This window comes from Melospiza melodia, chromosome 4, assembly GCF_035770615.1.
Source record: "Melospiza melodia melodia isolate bMelMel2 chromosome 4, bMelMel2.pri, whole genome shotgun sequence".
Lineage (NCBI taxonomy): Eukaryota > Metazoa > Chordata > Aves > Passeriformes > Passerellidae > Melospiza > Melospiza melodia.
This window is the reverse complement of record NC_086197.1, coordinates 21,552,032-21,569,765: the sequence shown is the minus strand read 5'-3', so window position 1 is coordinate 21,569,765 and position 17,734 is coordinate 21,552,032. Positions and strand designations below refer to the sequence as shown.

At 48.5% G+C, this 17,734-nt stretch overlaps 1 pseudogene; it reads left to right on the top strand.

Annotated features, from left to right (window-relative positions):
* The first annotated feature begins 2,415 nt into the window (after positions 1-2,415).
* Positions 2,416-5,699, top strand: LOC134417991 (lactosylceramide 4-alpha-galactosyltransferase-like; annotated as a pseudogene).
* Positions 5,700-17,734: the final 12,035 nt, after the last annotated feature.

Sequence of the window (17,734 nt, the reverse complement as noted above, 5' to 3'; positions counted from 1 at the left end):
CTCCTTGGCCTCTTTTTGGTATTAATGCATTTGGAAAAGCATTTCTTTCTTAACTTTTTTGCTGGTGGCCAGATTGACTTCTAGCTGAACTTTTACCTTTCTAGTTCTTCTCTCTGATTAACTTCCTGACATCCTTGTAGTCTTCCTGAGTTGTCTGACTCTTTTTCCAGAGCTGTTAAACTCTCTGTTCTTCCCTGAGCCCCAGTGGTAGCTTGCTGTTCAACCAAGCCATTCTTCTCTGAACCAGTTTCCAGCACATTGCAATTGGCTCCTTCTCCACCTCTATGACCTCCTTCCTGAGGAACCTCCATCTTCCTGGGCTCCCTGGCCCCTCAGGACTGCCTCCCAAGGGATTCTTTCATCCCCTGGTCCAAACAGACCAAAGCCTGTCCTCCACAAATCCAAGGCAGTTGTTTTGCTGACACCCTTCCTCCGTCTACCCTCCCTTCACCAAGAACTGATATCAAATCATGTCATGGTCACTGTACCCAAGATGGCCTCAGGCACCCTCACCTCCCCCCAGTGCTCCTCAGTTTGCAAACAGCAGATCCTCTGGGACACCTTCCCTGGTGGGCTCACCTGCCACCTGTGTCAGCAAGTTCTCTTCCACGTGCTCCAGGAACCTCCTGGAGTGTCTCCTGTCTGCTGGGTGGGATTCCAGCAGACCCCTGGTCAGTTGTAGATGCCACTGAGGTTGTAGGCAGTCGATGATGTGGGGTCATCCATCTCCCCCTAATGCAAATCCTCGCCCACCACTCAGCACTGCTGGGACACACCTGGAGGGCGGGTTCAGGAATCCCAGGATGAGGGAGGCCCGTCCGTACTGGAGCAAATCTGGCAAAGGGCCACCAAGGTGAGAAGGGGCCTGGAGCACACATTGCATGAGGAGAGGCTGGGAGAGCTCTGCTGACTTGTCTTGGACTAGAGCAGGCTGGGCTGAGTGTTCAGGGTGTGAAACACCTGGCTGAAGGTGGGCAGGTGGGTGGGTGAAGGACACAAGCGAGACTCTCCTCTGTTCAATGCAGAGATGGCAGGAGACACAATGGGCACACCTTGAAGTGTGGCAAGCTAGAATGAAAGGAAGGCTGGTGAATCACTGGATCAGGTAGCCCAGAGTGGTTGTGGAGTCCCTGTGCTGGGACGAGAGTTGTGAGTGCATCCATTGTGCTTCCGTGCATGGAAGGATTTGGGGAGAGGAGAGGAGGTCTGGGACACTACAGAGCAGTATTTGTTTCAGGCCACTGAGGAGGAACTGCAGCAGACCCTGAATTTAGTGGCTGTACTGATAAAAGAGGGATTTTATGAATGTGCCCGCAAGTCTTATGGAAAGGCAGGTGAGCCTCCCTTGATCACAGGGTCAAGGGGGAGCTGTCACAGAATGAGGGACACCTGAATTTGGCCAAGTTCTTCCCTGACGTCCCTGCCATATGAGGGTGCAATCCCTAATGAATGATTAAAGTATTTGGTGAAAAGAGTGTGTTTGCAAGGGGGCATCCTGTACTTGGGGCTTGGGGTGGGAGCAGGCAGCTCTGTGGAAGGCTCAGCTCAGTAATTGTGGCAGCCCCAGCATCAGAGTGAGCACTGGGAAATTTTAGCAAAAGAGGAGAAAACAAATGAAGCCGTTTTCCCAGCAGTCTAAAGCTCAAAGTATTCCAACAGTGTGCTTTCAATTTCCATATTTCCTTTTTTTTTTAATTACTTTTTTAATATCTGGTTTATTCAAAGTCAATCTGTGCGACCTTACCATCTGATTGTTACTGGTTCCAAAAAGATGTTGCAGTCTCCCCCTTTCTTTTCAACTTCTGTTCCGACTCCATCTCCCATCAGTAATTTTCCGAAGGAGAGAGAGCTGTCGGACCGTAAATTTCTGATCACCCTCTCAGATTTTAATTTAAAAAATATCTTTTCCTGCTGAAGAGGGAACTCTGTGGTATCCCTGAAAGCAGGGACAGGTGAGTTTTGTGCCTTCTATACAACATGGACTCTGTTCTAACCTAGTCTGTGCCTCTTTGCCTTCTACAGCTAAAGAACTTTTTCAAAGGGTTAACCCAGCAGTAGTGTGTGGAGGGTGGGAATGTTGAGGGGTCTGTATAAGGCAGGGTGGGCTGGCTTTGTCTGCCTGTAGCACTGGCAGCACATGCTGGCATTTCTGTGTGGGAGGTGAAAACTTTCTGGGGATCCAGAGCTCATCATTTGTGTCTCCTCTGTCCCCCTGTGCCTGGTGCAGAGTGGTGGCTCCATGCTCTGACATTTGGATTCCTCCCAGTGTGGCTGACAAGTCCCTTCTGGCCACAGGGGAAGCTCCGTATGTGAGCCCGGCACAGTGATCAAGGAGCAATGACAAATGGGACCGTGCCACCTGGGTGCTCTGTCGTGTTCCCTGCCACTTTGGTTACAGCTGTTGGACTAAAGCTTTTCCCGTTTCCTGAACCTTCCTGTCCTGCAGGGTAGGGCTCTGGAGATGGAGCTCAGGGAGGCAGGAGAAATGATGGAATGCTTTAGGGTGGAAGAGATCTTTGACTGCCTGCGTCCAACCTCAAAACCCGCTCTGCCAAGACCACCACTAAACCCAGTTCCTAAGTGCCACACCTATGTGTCTGTTAAATACCTCCAGGGACAGTGGCTCCACTGCTTTCTTGGGCAGCTTGTGCCAATGCCTGGGAACTCTTCCAGGGAGTAAAATTCTGAGTAATGTCCACTCTAACCTCCCTTGGACCCACTTGAGACCATTTCCATGGTCCTAAAAGCCACAGCCTTCCTCACAGCTTCTTCATGTGCTCTTGCCTGTTGACCTTTGGGGCCCTGTGGTGGGCACAGGAGGTGCTGCTTCTGCTGCACCTCGATTTCAGGAGAGGAAAGGGCAGCAATGATGATGCTAATGCTGAGGATGGAGCTAGACTGTCTTACCTGTTTGTTGCTGCCTTGTTAAAAATCTCTTCCACTCCAACCCTCCCTTTTGCCAGAAGAAGCAAGGAAGGTAAGGGCAGGAGAGCGGAGGGAATGTCTGTCCACCAGCAGGATCCAGAGAGAGAACTGAGCAGAGCAGAGCCAGTGTGACCTGTGCAGGTTTGGGAAGCAGCCTTGGAACTCCCTTTCCAAAGGCACTTCTTGACCTTATTGTCTGCATCTGCCTCCTGAGCTGCCCTGCATCCATTCCTTTCCCACTCTCCATCCGTCCTGCCAGGCTATGCTGCCATGGACAATGGGCCAGGCTCTCTGCAGGGGCAGCTGGTTGGTTTGCAAAGGCAGCAAGTGCCAGCTCAACAACTGGAAGGCTGAGACTTCTGTTTGGTTTGGGGGAAGGGCACGTTGTGTCAGGAGAAAACAACTCCCTTGTGATAACCAGCTGTCAGTGGGCAGCAGTTCCACACAGTGTCTGCTGACAGGGCTCTAGGAATGGTCACAAGGAACATTGCTATTTCCTCCTGCCAGGGCTTTGCCTACGTGTCTCATGTCTCGTGTTGACAGTGACTTGAAGTTCTAGAGGGTGACAGATGAATTCTCTAATGGTGTTCCCAGAGTTTGTTGTTGCACTGCCATGAAGGTGGGACACACATGCTTGTGAAGGAAGGCTCATACTCTGCTGCCTCATCTGTCAGGTTTTTCTCTTTTTTCCTTCCCTTCAGATCATGACGGCTGCCTCGGGAGAGCAGGCTCTGGCTGGAGAGAGAAAGCTCAGGATGCCCAGCTGCATCCTAAACCTGAGCAGGGTGGTGCTGAGCCACAAGCCCTGTGCCCTTTTTACCCTCATCTTTGTGTTCGTAGCCCTTGCCTACCACAATCTGTACTGGGGCATCGGGGAGGACCCAAAGAGCAGCGTCCCCACCTCCGGCTTGTCTGCTGAGAGGGGCTGTGCTCACTATGTGCCTTCTGCCCTCGACATGGCTGGTGGGCCCTCTCCTTCCACAGGAAATGTGTTTTTTGTGGAGACCTCGGAGCAAACTGCCCCAAGTTACCTGTTCTCGTGCTCTGTGGAGTCAGCAGCCAGGACACACCCTGCATCAAGAGTCGTGGTGCTCATGAAAGGCTTGGCCAAAGAGAATGGCTCCTTGCCCAAGCACTGGGCTTTCTCCTTGCTCAGCTGCTTCCCCAACGTGGAAATCCTGCCCCTGGACTTGACAGAGCTCTTTTCTGGAACACCTCTGGCACAGTGGTTTCTGCAGCCTCAGCGGCAACAGGAGCCTCATTTTGTAGCTGTACTCTCTGATGCCTGCAGGATTGTCCTCATGTGGAAATTTGGTGGCATCTACCTGGATACAGACTTCATCGTGCTTAAGAACTTACAGAACCTCACTAATGCCCTTGGCATTCAGGGTGACAGTGTACTGAATGGAGCCTTTCTGTCCTTTGAGGCCAAGCACAAGTTCATAGAGATTTGCATGCAGGACTTTGTGCAGAATTACAATGGCTGGGTCTGGGGGCACCAAGGCCCAGAGCTCCTAACTCGTGTCTTCAAGAAGTGGTGCTCCCTCGGGACTATCAAGAGCATGAGCTGCAAAGGTGTGAGTGCTCTTGCCCAAGAAGTTGTTTATCCTATTCCCTGGCAGGACTGGGAGCAGTTGTTTGAGGCAGTGAGTGCCTTGGAGCTTCAGAAACTCCTTAAGAACACCTATGCAGTGCACATATGGAACAAACTGAGCCACGGGACCAAGTTAGAGATCCCCTCCCAGGCTCTGCTGGCTCAGCTCTATTCCCAGTTCTGCCCTGCCACCTACGCAAAGATGAAGCAGGACTCTGAAGAGTTGTCAAGGCGTGCAGTGTGACATGGGGGCCCATTGGCTACAGGGACATTCCCCAGCCTGAGGGAAACCCAGTGCCTTTGACTGGGCCCAGAGTGGCTTTGACTGCCCAGAGTGGCTTTCTACGCCCCAGAGCAGCTGTGTGACTGCTCTGTAGTTCTGTACCTGACATTGCTGATATCTGCCTCTGATCCCCTGTGTTTCAAATTTACAGCAGAACCTGACTGCAGCCTCTCTTGCTGTCCTATACAAGACCTGTTGCTGCAGGGAAGGTTGTACTCCTTCAGCAGCATCTCTTAGCTGGTCCATTCTTGGTGTTCCCCAGTGGCTCCTCCTGTGAATCCCAGCCTGAGCAGCCCCTGGTGATGTTTCCACAGCTGTAGGGACCCTTGGCTTGCTCTCTGTAGCACTTTTGACTTTGTGAATCACTGCCAGTCAGTGACAGAGGTCACAGACTGCTGGGGCTCAGATCAGAATTCCCTGGTTGGCAAAGATCCTTAACATGTGGGAAAATAGATGAAGTGACTATGAAATTTGCTTTAAGAAGCAGAAAACTGTTTCGATCCGTGTGTGGCTCACTGTGAAGTTGTTCTAAACTTCTGTAGTGAGAGAAGTTCAAATTATGCTTCCTACAGTTTCTAAATCCACAGCAGTGGCATGACTTGTCTGGGACTCCTCAGGAAACAAAAGAGACAAAAGCAGATCTTTGAGGAGCAGAAATTATGAACGTCCTTACTCTGCTGAAGTAGCTCTTGTGGATACCAACATCTAAGCAGCCATTGTCACACTCTGAAGGGGCTCAGCATTTCTTGTTTCTGCAGTGCTGTGAGGAGGATTACATCCCTTTCATTGGAATACTGAGCCCCATGTGGAAGTCCAGAGGATGACATTTCCCCATCAACAGAAGGACCCAGTGCAGGGCTCTGAGCATCGTCTCCAGGGACAACAATGAAAACTGTGAAGCACATGAAGGTTGGAAAAGACCTCCAAGATCAGGGAGTGCAACCTTCAACTCACTATCACCATACCCACAAACCTGTACCCCAAAGTGCCATGTGTTCTCATTTTTTGGAGCACTTCCAGGGATGCTAACTCCTCCACTTTCCTGGGGAGCCTGTGGCACCCGGTGCTTAAGCACTCTGGATTTTTTCCTCATGGCCAAGCTGAACCTACTGTGGTGCACAGAGTGCTGCAGCCAGCTCTGGGATCCCAGCACAGGAAGGACAGGATGCTGCTGGAGCCTGTGCACAGCAGGGACACCGAGGAGATCAGAGGGATGGAGCAGCTCTGCTGGGAGGAAAGGCTGAAGAAGAGGGAATGTTCTGCCTGGAGCAGTGAGACAGAGTAGAGATCCATTCTGAATTAGGTGAAGTGTCTAAGAGAGGTGAAAAGTTTGTGAGGCCAAAGCTGAAGGAAAAGTCAGATGCCAGAGACAGCAAGACGACAGAGAAAGAAAAACAGAAATGACCACAAGGTCAATTTGCCCACGACCTAAGAATTCCTTTGATAAAGGAGAACTGGCGATAAATGTCCCACGGAATGAATATGTATGAACCTATTGTGAAGCTGTATGCATATGCATTTGGAAGGGGGGATAAAAGGAGACCTGAGATCTTCAGGGGCACGCATGCCTTTTGAGGAGAATTTTCTCCGTATGCGTCCGTCGCCGTAAATAAACATACTGGGCTTTACAACTTTTATAAAGTTGTGCGGTTTCTTCTTTTCTCCGCAAAACATTGTGGCGAGCCATGCAGGAGTTCTCTGTGCCCGCAGGGGCAGGGGGGATAGACGGACCTCCAAGGCGCGCCCTAGGATTTTTTTTCCTGGTGGGGCTCCGCTCGTCTCACTTGCCACCTGCGGAGACAGACAAGGACCTGCTGGCCTGCGGAGGAAGATACGGTATGTACTGAGGGGCCCCCGGGGGAGGGAAAGGAGAGCAAGGGAGTAAACCACCCAGAGACGTCTGGGTTCAGCTGATGGAGCAGCTGTATTAGAGATGGGGTTCATCGTTCTGATAGAGCAGAACTGCTAGTGGCTCTGGGGGTGAGCCGGGTGAACCCGTGTATGTGTGTTGGGGGTTCATAGTTCTGATAGAGCAGAGCTGCTGAGCCCGTGTGTGTTTTGTTTGTGTGTGTGTGTGATGTCCGGACACTGTGTTGCTGTATGGTTAATGTGTGCATTGTGTGGTTGGTGCACTGGGTTTGTAATCGTGCAAGTGATAAGTGTATGGTGTATAAAAGAGAGTTACAGTGCCCTACAGTGCGGGGGGGTCAGTACTGCCCGTGTTTGAAGCAGCCGAGTGAGGCCTGAGGCACCGGCTGCAGCAGGCTGTGGGGGCAGGGAGAGAAGTGCCCTGTGGAGAAGCGAGTGGAAGAATGTCAGTAATGGTATTTATCGTGTTTAAATGTAGTGATTTGTGTAGATTTGGTACATTTTAACCGTGAGTATAAGCTCAGAGAGTTCCTTTGCCTTGGATGTTTGGACTTGATCTCTAGACTGTATGCTGGTATTTTGATTGTGTCCAGGAAAAATTGATGTGAGTAAATGCCGAATTATGGTATGCTTTGTTGTGTTGAGAAAAGTGAGCACTTTGAGAAATATGCCCTTTCCCAGTGATTTTGTGTGGTGATTTTCTTCCGCTGCATTGTGGTAATTTGATTCTCAGATTGTATGGTAGTGTTTGTGGAGATTTTAAGATTTTGTTGCAACAAGAGTAGCATTTTACACAGGAGAACTATAGTATGGTGATTTATGCTTAACTACGATAAAGCGAGTTAAAGGAATTCCAAGAATTCTCCCCCTCACAGCAATTCAAGCCTTGGCTCTAGTGAATTTGAGGTAAAGGGGGGGGTGCATGTGTCTGTGGGCATATCAGAGTTTCGGCTGTGACTAGCACAGCCTTTTTGCAAAGCAGTAAAACAAGTGTAAGTAGACACAGTGCTTAATTAGATTGTGCAAGAAGAGAACTAGAAAAGACTGATATTTTGTAAAACAGAGTTTATATAGAAGAGATGAATGAGATGAATTAGTTAATGAGACTTATGAGATTTATGAGACTTCAGCTGGTACTGCAGTAAGTCTGGACTGGAAACAATCTGCTGTAGGGATTTAAAAGTTCTCTGTAACAAACAGAAGAGCCTGCCTTTGTGGGCAATTTCAGGGAGCCTTTGGTGCATCACGAGGCTAGCATGCTGTGTGAGGTGACAGTGGCTGTCCCCTGGGCACTGGGACAGCTCTGGCTGCCTCGTTTCCCCAGGGAACACGGGAATGGCCTGTGGGCAAAAGCTGGATGTGCAGGTATTATTGCAGTGCGGTGTTTATGAGAAACACTGGTATTGCTGTTTTGCTGTTCTAATAAGTGTCAGGGCACATGCCCCGAGTGTAAATTAGAGGTTTCTGGTCAAGCGGATTCAGAACCTAAGCTCTTAGAGCTTGTGTGTGGGAATCACATCTGATACCTGCCACCTGGAGCTGTGTGTGTAGGAGGAAAATTGAGAAACTACTGTGAAGGTCTGTAAAAAGGTTTGAGTGGAAGCGAGATAGGGCAAGGAGAAATAAATAATGAGAACTGACCAGAGCAAAGAGGTTCCTAAATTAGCCCCTTTTGGGAGGGGCTCACTGGGAGGAGGTTGCCAGTAAGAGCAGCTCAGAAAATAAAAAGATTTATAATACTTCATTGCTGTTAGTACTGTTTTATAATAGGAAGATAAATGGGATAGAGTTTTTGTATGCTGAAATGTCTTTTTGTTTTAAGGAATCACCCAGAATGGCAAAGAGACTGTAAGATCAGACTGCCCTCTGGTCTTGGCCCTTGAAAAGGAAAATAAGGCAAAGAGAAAGCAAATCAAACATGTTGTTCAGCATGCAGCATAAGATAGCAACGTATGAAATCAGGCAAGGACTGTCATGCTGAAATGCAAAGCAATCACAGTTCACAAAATGAGTACATATGATTTGCTAAAGGCTCCTCCCAAGGTAAGGGAGGAAGGGTAAAGATGACCTCCCCAAAAGGGAAGAATTTTAGTCAACACAAGGGTCATATATTCAGTTTTAAATAAAGCTTTAGTAACTGTGGAGAATGTTTATGTTGTAGTGTGGGGAATGAACAACTGGCCAGTCTGAGAAGGCATACTTGCGCAAACCTTTAAAGTAATATGTGTACTATGTGTACCTAAAAGCTTTTGTACAATTCGCTCAATTTGCTAAACATTCTCAAATGAGAAAGGTTACTCTGGAGGCAAATAATATAAAGATGTTAGGCTTAACATTAACAGACACTGAAATTAAGAAAGACATTAGTAAGGAGATATTAGAATAAGTAAATAAGTGTTTTCAAGGGTATGGGCCTCTGCTGTACCAGGGAGAGTGAAAGATGCTCCCCCATGAGCATCAAGCTTAAGGAAAGAACACAACTAGTGAGAACTGAGTAGTACCCTCAAAAGGAAGATAAGGAAGGAATCAGCCCAATAACTGATAGTACTGGATTAAGGGCTGTCAATAAGATAACACAGAATTTATACCCTGTAGTAGCAAATCCATATACTTTACTAACTTGTTTAACACCTGAGGTAACCTGGTTCACTGTTTTAGGCCTAAGAGATGCCTTCTTTTGCCTCCCTATCCACGAAGCCAGCCAGAAAATTTTTGCATTCAAACACAGCTCACATAGTCCATGTGCCTGAAGGCTTCAAAATTCCCCACTCCGATTGGAGAACAGCTTGCAAAGACCCAGAGTCCCGGGAAGCTCCACAAGAGGAAAGGAGGCTGTTGCAGTACGTCGACGATCTTGTAGTAGCCACTCGGACAAGGGAAGTGAGAGAAGCCTGGACGGTAAGCCTTTTGAATTTCCTAGGACTCCAAGGATGCAGAGTCTCAAAGAAAAAGGCACAGGTAGTGAAACAGAAGGTAATCTACCTGGGGTAAGAAGTGAGTGCTGAGCAGCAGACTTTAAGGCAGGGAAGCCATATGCCAAACCTTGAAACCCCAGACAACGAAGGAACTCTGAACCTTCTTAGGCGTGGCAGGGTGGTGCCAGCTGTGAGTTTATAATTATGGACTGTTCGCCAGACCCCTCTATGCTCTTGTTGCCAATGGAAACAGAGATCTCCAGTGGACAAAAGACGCCACACGGGCCTTTCGCCAGCTAGAGAGTGCCCTCATGTCGGCTCCAGCTCTGAAACTTCCAGATGTAAGTAAACCATTCTTTCTATTTTTCCACGCAAGGAATTGCCCAGGGAATATTGGCTCAGGACTTGGACCCTTACTGAAGGGCAGTTGCTTACTTCTCTAAGCAACTAGATGCAACAGCCAAGGGCTGGCCAGGTTGCCTCAGAGCTGTAGCAGCAGTTGTGCTGAATATTCAAGAGGCACGCAAGTTTACCCTGGGACAAAAAATGACTGTGCTAGTGTCCCATACAGTGTCCACAGTACTGGAAGTAAAGGGTGGCCACTGGCTCTCACTGCAGAGGTTTCTGAAATACCAGGCCATCATGGTAGAGCAAGATGATGTAGAGATAGTGGTGACTAATATTGTCAACCCAGCTTCCTTTCTCAGCGGAAATCAAGGAGAAGCAGTACACCACGATTGCCTAGAGACCATTGAAGCTACCTACTCCAGCAGCCCAGACTTAAAGGACACTCCTCTGGACGATGCAGAGACCTGGTTCACTGACGGGAGCAGCTACGTTGCCAATGGGAAGCGACATGCTAGGTATGCAGTGACCACCTACAGAGAGGTAATCGAGTCTGGACCCTTACCAACAGGTACCTCTGCGCAGAAGGCTGAGATAATTGCCCTGACCCGTGCTCTGGAAAGGGCACAAGGGAGGAGAATAACCATCTACAACACAGACTCGAGGTATGCATTTGGAGTCATACATGCACATGGAGCCATCTGGAAGGAGAGGGGACTGCTGACCTCACAGGGAAAGAAGAGACAATCCAGCTGCTGGAAGCAGTTCAGCCACCTGAAAAGGCATATTAAGGCACACCAGAGAGTGAGTTTAAAATTGGAGGAAAGAAATGAGCTGGCGGATGGAGAGGCAAAGAAAGCAGCAAGGGGTGAGGTACAGATCTTCCTCGAAGGTAAGCCATAATACAATAATACTAATCAAAAGAGACGTACAACTGCAAGGGGTGGGCTACCATTGAAAGAGAGCTAGTAATCCCTTCCTATTTTCGTGATTACTAGTGAAGGAAGTGCACTAGAAAACACACTAGGGCCTAACTACTTAAAAGCCTTTTATAGAGCGTGGCTCCTTTCTCTAGATGACCAAGGCTGCGAGTGATACAGAGTGCATTGAAATGAAGTGTTGACTTTGAAGTAGTAATTTCCACAGGCTTTCTAGAACACACATCTGATTGAAAGAATCGTTGTATCGTTGTCAGGAATTTATATGCCACTATCACTCAGGTGAGCTGACAATGCGATCCTTGCCTCCAGACTAACCTCAAAATACCCCCCCGGCCAAAACTCGGTCAGACTGGGAGAGGCCATGGGCCTGTACAGCAGTGGCAAATCAACTTTTCAGAACTCCCAAGGAAAGGGGGGTATCAGTATTTACTGGTATTAATAGATACATTTTCAGGGTGGCCAGAAACATTCCCCACCAGAACTGTCAAAGCTCAAGAGGTGACCAGATTATTTTTACAAGAAATAATACCACGCTTCAGAGTTCCAGCCACAATATCCTCAGATAAATAATCACATTTCATTTCCAAAATAGTGCAACAGATTAGTAGCCATCTGGAGCAGGGAGTTAGATAGCCTGGGGATGATGTATATGTTAAGTCTCTTACAGAGAAGACTTCGGAACCACAGTGGGAGAGACCACTGCAAGTACTTCTCACCCCCTTCACTGCAATCAAAATCAAGGAGCAGAATGCCTGGATCCATCACTCTCGGGTGAAGAAGGCCCAGAGGTCCCTTCAGGAGTGACACCAGGAGACAATGAACTGAGACTAAAACTTACTCGGGCAAAATGAGTATATTGCGGTCGGGAGTAGTTCATACTTTAGTTTACAGGATTGTTTTGTATGGAATTATAACTGAAGTTTTAGAACTAGAGAGTACCTCTACCCAAAGCAATGCTGAATGGCCTTGGTCCCTGGCATTTAATCAGTATACTGGATCCATGGGAAAACCTTCTGAGATAAAAGATTTAAACATATCTACTATAGTAATTCACGAGAATCAGGTATGTGAGGAGCAAGAATGGCAGGAACAGGAACTGTGGGCACTTCAAGGAATCAGAGGAGAAGAAATCAAAGTAGGGTGCCAGGTCATCAATAGGGTAGCTTATGAGAGACCAGATGTAATTAGTGTCTGAACCTCCCCTGGTGTATATGAACACGAGGAAGTCTGTGATAACCTAATCAGTTTCCTTAGGTCATTTTCCAAGCTGGTTGGCTGAATACCCAGGCAATGGCTGGTAAAGGGTGCTGAACTGCAGGTGGTGAATTAACCCAAGCAAGGAAGGTGATTTTCTTTATTTATAGCTATCCCTTTTCCTACTGAGATTTGGATCAGTGATTGTCCCAGTCTGAGGCAGTTGGATTCTGCTTAAAAGAGGTAGAGAGAGACCCCCCCCTCAGAGCTCAGCAGCAGGCTGTAGGATTTTGAGCATCACTTTTGTGCTGAGTGTTTCAAGTAGCAGAAACCTGATCCCAGTTTCTTCTGAGGCACTGCAATGAATTTAGGCTCTTCTCTCAGATTTCCCCTTCATTATTTACTTGAGGCTTGGACCTGAAATCTTTCTACCCAAATCCCATATGTTCCAGCCAGTTTTATTCTCATCTGTTTGACAAATACTGTTATCTTCTGCCCCAAACACAGTCCACAGCTTGATCTTAGCTAGGGGCAAGGTGGGTGAGGTTTTGTAGACCAGGAGAGACAATCCTGCTTGCCACACATCTGGGAAATCAGGTGCTTTGGAGGGGGAAGGAGAGGTTAGATTCCCTGAGGTCTCTACATTTCAGAACAAACATCTGCCTCAAGTATGACCTAAACCTCTGTCAGATACGCTTGTGAAGTGTGTCTGAATTTGCAGTGTGAGCCCAGCACATCCCTCTGGCAGGGAGGGATGGTCATGGACGGAAAGCAGTTCCTGTTCCCCATAACAAACATCTAACTGGCATATTAGGGACAAGATTAGGAGTTTTAAATGGAATTGATTCAGAAATACTGATGAATAAACTGGCCACTGCAGCAGGTAGCCTAACAAAATTGAAGCAGCCTTTATAGTAATCTCTATTGGCATTAGGAACTAGCCAGTGACAGATTTCAAAAGTACTGCCAAAGTAAGGAAGCATGAAAAGGCCGGGGACCAAAACCACAAGTTAATAGTAGAAACACTTAGTACAGTTCAAGATAATGTGTCTTTAGCTTTCAGTTGTATACAAGCACAGTTATGGATGCAGGCAACAGCAGCTCTGATCATACGGGAAGGGGGTGAAGGTAATTTTCCAGCTGAAATTCAGAAAATTGTGTGGGATAATGCAATTGATTTTGAAAGGAAGTTTCAATCCTGGTGGACTATGGTGAATTTCACCTATGATCCTGTTTCTAATGTGGCCACTGCCTTTGTGCTTACCATACATAATGCTACTGTTTATGTTATCCATCCCATCGTTGCCCTAGGATTAAACCATGAAAAAACAATACTCTATCCTTCAGAACATAGAGTGTGTGCATGAAGAGATGAACGAAAAGTGGCAGACAGTAAACTGATGTGTTTGGACACTGAACAGAGTATTTGCCACTTTGAAATTCATCCAGTCACTGACCAGAAAACTGTGCTCGTATATACTGGAAAAGGGTGTATATGTCTGAGAGCTGCCTGTGCTCCTGTGCTGCTGTAAAAATTGATAGCAATGGTTTTATTCTGTCTAGTAGAAATCATTCTAATTTCTGTATTTGTAATTTTGTTAAGATTATCGGGTGTGATTTTTTGTACTTGGCCCCAGTGACATCCCACCAGCTGATTAGAGCTAACTACACGATGTATCACAGACTACCACCTACTCCTATTGGGATGAACCCTACATTAGTAAAACCATTAATTAAGCACCAAGGCCCATTGGAGATCTTAAAAGAAAATCCAAGAAAGTAGAAAGAAAACCTTAATTACTATCCAACATGATACAAAGGAGATAACCAGAGTTCTACAAAGAATAAAACAAAATATGGATCATCGCTGATGGGATGTGATCTTTGGGTGGACACCAACTACAAATGGAATCTTTAATAAGTTGTGCCACCCCATTGTAGTTTTACTATTATTAGTTGGGATAAGATTAGGATTATCTATTATATTGTTAATTTGGGACTGGAGAATACACCAATGAATAGCTGTATTAACCTATTTATCAAACGTACATGGTGGAGCATTAAAAGACACTTATTGTCATGAGAGTTTTCATTAAGTAAAAGAATTTATTATTTCCTAGGAAAGGGGGGAATGAGACAGAGTAGAGATCCATTCTGAATTAGGTGAAGTGTCTAAGAGAGGTGAAAAGTTTGTGAGGCCAAAGCTGAAGGAAAAGTCAGATGCCAGAGACAGCAAGATGACAGAGAAAGAAAAACAGAAATGACCACAAGGTCAATTTGCCCACGACCTAAGAATTCCTTTGATAAAGGAGAACTGGCGATAAATGTCCCACGGAATGAATATGTATGAACCTATTGTGAAGCTGTATGCATATGCATTTGGAAGGGGGGATAAAAGGAGACCTGAGATCTTCAGGGGCACGCATGCCTTTTGAGGAGAATTTTCTCCGTATGCGTCCGTCGCCGTAAATAAACATACTGGGCTTTACAACTTTTATAAAGTTGTGCGGTTTCTTCTTTTCTCCGCAAAACAGCAGAGAAGGCTTTGGGGTGACCTAATCATGGCCCTCCACTGCCTGAAGGGAGCTTAAAGGAAAGATGCAGACTGACTCTTTGCAAAGGCCTGCAGTGACAGGACAAGGGGGAATGGCTTCCCCCTTGTGACAGTGACAGAGAGCAGGTTTAGGTTGGATATAAGGGAGAAATTCTTCCCTCTGAGGGTGCTGAGGCCGTGACACAGGGTGCCCAGAGCAGCTGTGGCTGCCCTTGCGTCCCTGGAAGTGTCCAAGACCAGGTTGAATGGGGGTCCGAGCAACCTGGGATAGTGGGAACTGTCCCTCTCCTTGGCAGAAGGAGTAAAACAAGAAGATCTTTAGCGTCCTGTCCATTCCAGACCATTCTATTCATTTCCCCTCATCCTGTCCCTTGTTCCCTGGGAGCAGAGCCTGGCCCCCAGCTGGCTGCACCCTCCTGTCAGGGAGGTGTGAAGAGCAATACAGCTCCCCTGAGCCTCCTCTTCCTCCAGGTTAAACAACCCCAGCTCCCTCAGCCGCTCCTCATCAGACCTGTGCTCCAGCCCCTTGCCCAGCTCAGTTCCCCCCTCTGGACAGGCTCCGGCCCCTCAGTGTCCCTCCTGCAGTGCCAGGCCCAGCACTGGACACAGCCCTTGGGGTGAGGCCTCCCCAGTGCCCACATGTGGCAGGGGCACAGTCACTGCCCTGCTCCTGCTGGCCACACCATTGCTGGCCCGGCCCAGCAGCCATTGGCCTTCTTGCACACCCGGGCACGCACTGTGGGCCGGCAGGCCCAGGCCCTTTCCTGCTGGGCTCTTCCCCAGCCTGGAGCTGCTGGGGCTTGTGACCCAGGGGCAGGACCTGGCACTTCAGATCTTGTTCAGCCTCAAGAACATGAAAGGGGACTGGCTCTGACAGTGGGCCCTGGGGCACAGCACCAGTGACCCACGGCCAGCTGCATTAATTCCACTGCCACCCTCTGGTCCCAGCCATCCAAGCACTTCATTCCCAGCCAACAGGGAACCTGTTAAATCCATGGGCTGAGAGGACAATGCTCTCCAGGAGAGCGCTGTGGGAGCAGTGGTCAAAGGCTTTAGAAGGCCCCGGTACACAACATCCACAGCCTTTCCCCATCCATTGGCTGCTCATAGAAGGAGGTTGGGTCAGTCAAGCAGGACCTGCCTGAACTTGTGCCGGCTGGGCCTGATGCCCCAGTGGTGCAGCACACAGGGTGCCATTGCACTCCAGGTAATCTGGTCCATACCCTTCCCAGGCAACGAGGTCAGGCTGACAGGCCTCTGGTTCCCCCAGGTGTCCTTCCAAGCCTTCTCCAAGAGGGATGTCACATTGGACAACCTCCAGTCACCCAGGAGCTCTCCAGTTCACTGGGACTGCTGATAAACAATGGAGACTGGAGCATTGTGGGTTGCTTCACCAGCTCCCAGCAGAAGGGTGGCATCTGCCTAGACTTGTGCATGTCTGGGCAGCACAGCAGCTCACTGACAACTTCCTCCTGCAGAGTGGGGACATTGTTCAGCTCCCTGTTTCTGTCTTCTCCCTCATGGGGATTTGATATGCGGAGGCTAACTGGGCTTTTGGTTAAAGGCTGACGTCAAGAATGCATTGAGTGCCTCAGCCTTTTCCTCATCCTTGGAGGTTATGTTATGTTATGTTATGTTCCCACCCCAGCATGCAATAAAGGATGGAGAATCTCCTTGGCCTCTTTTTGGTATTAATGCATTTGGAAAAGCATTTCTTTCTTAACTTTTATGCTGGTGGCCAGATTGACTTCTAGCTGAACTTTTACCTTTCTAGTTCTTCTCTCTGATTAACTTCCTGACATCCTTGTAGTCTTCCTGAGTTGCCTGACCCTTCTTCCAGAGCTGCTAAACTCTCTGTTCTTCCGTGAGCCCCAGTGGAAGCTTGCTGTTCACCCAAGCCAGTCTTCCCTGAACCAGCTTCCAGCACATTGCAATTGGCTCCTTCTCTACCTCTATGACCTCCTTCCTGAGGAACCTCCATCTTCCTGGGCTCCCTGGCCCCTCAGGACTGCCTCCCAAGGGATTCTTTCATCCCATGGTCCAAACAGACCAAAGCCTGTCCTCCACAAATCCAAGGCAGTTGTTTTGCTGACCCCCTTCCTCCATCTACCCTCCCTTCACCGAGAACTGAAATCAAATCATGCCATGGTCACTGTACCCAAGATGGCCTCAGGCAACCTCACCTCCCCCCAGTGCTCCTCTGTTTGCAAACAGCAGATCCTCTGGGACACCTTCCCTGGTGGGCTCACCTGCCACCTGTGTCAGCAAGTTCTCTTCCACGTGCTCCAGGAACCTCCTGGAGTGTCTCCTGTCTGCTGGGTGGGATTCCAGCAGACCCCTGGTCAGTTGTAGATGCCACTGAGGTTGTAGGCAGTCGATGATGTGGGGTTATCAATCTCCCCCTAATGCAAATCCTCGCCCACCACTCACCACTGATGGGACACACCTGGAGGGCTGGTTCAGGAATCCCAGGATGAGGGAGGCCCATCCGTACTGGAGCAAATCTGGCAAAGGGCCACCAAGGTGAGAAGGGGCCTGGAGCACACATTGCATGAGGAGAGGCTGGGAGGGCTCTGCTGACTTGTCTTGGACTAGAGCAGGCTGGGCTGAGTGTTCAGGGTGTGAAACACCTGGCTGAAGGTGGGTGGGTGGGTGGGTGAAGGACACAAGTAAGACTGTCCTCTGTTCAATGCAGAGATGGCAGGAGACACAATGGGCACACCTTGAAGTGTGGCAAGCTAGAATGAAAGGATGACTGGTGAAACACTGGATCAGGTAGCCCAGAGTGGTTGTGGAGTCCCTGTGCTGGGACGAGAGTTGTTGTGAGTCCATCCATGGTGCTGCCGTGCATGGAAGGATTTGGGGAGAGGAGAGGAGAGAGGTCTGGGACACTACAGAGCAGTATTTGTTTCAGGCAGCTGAGGAGGAACTGCAGCAGACCCTGAATTTAGTGGCTCTACTGATAAAGGAGGGATTTTATTAATGTGCCTGCAAGTCTCATGCAAGGGCAGGTGAGCCTCCCTTGATCACAGGGTCAAGGGGGAGCTGTCACAGAATGAGGGACACCTGAATTTGGCCAAGTCCTTCCCTGAAGTCCCTGGCATATGAGAGTGC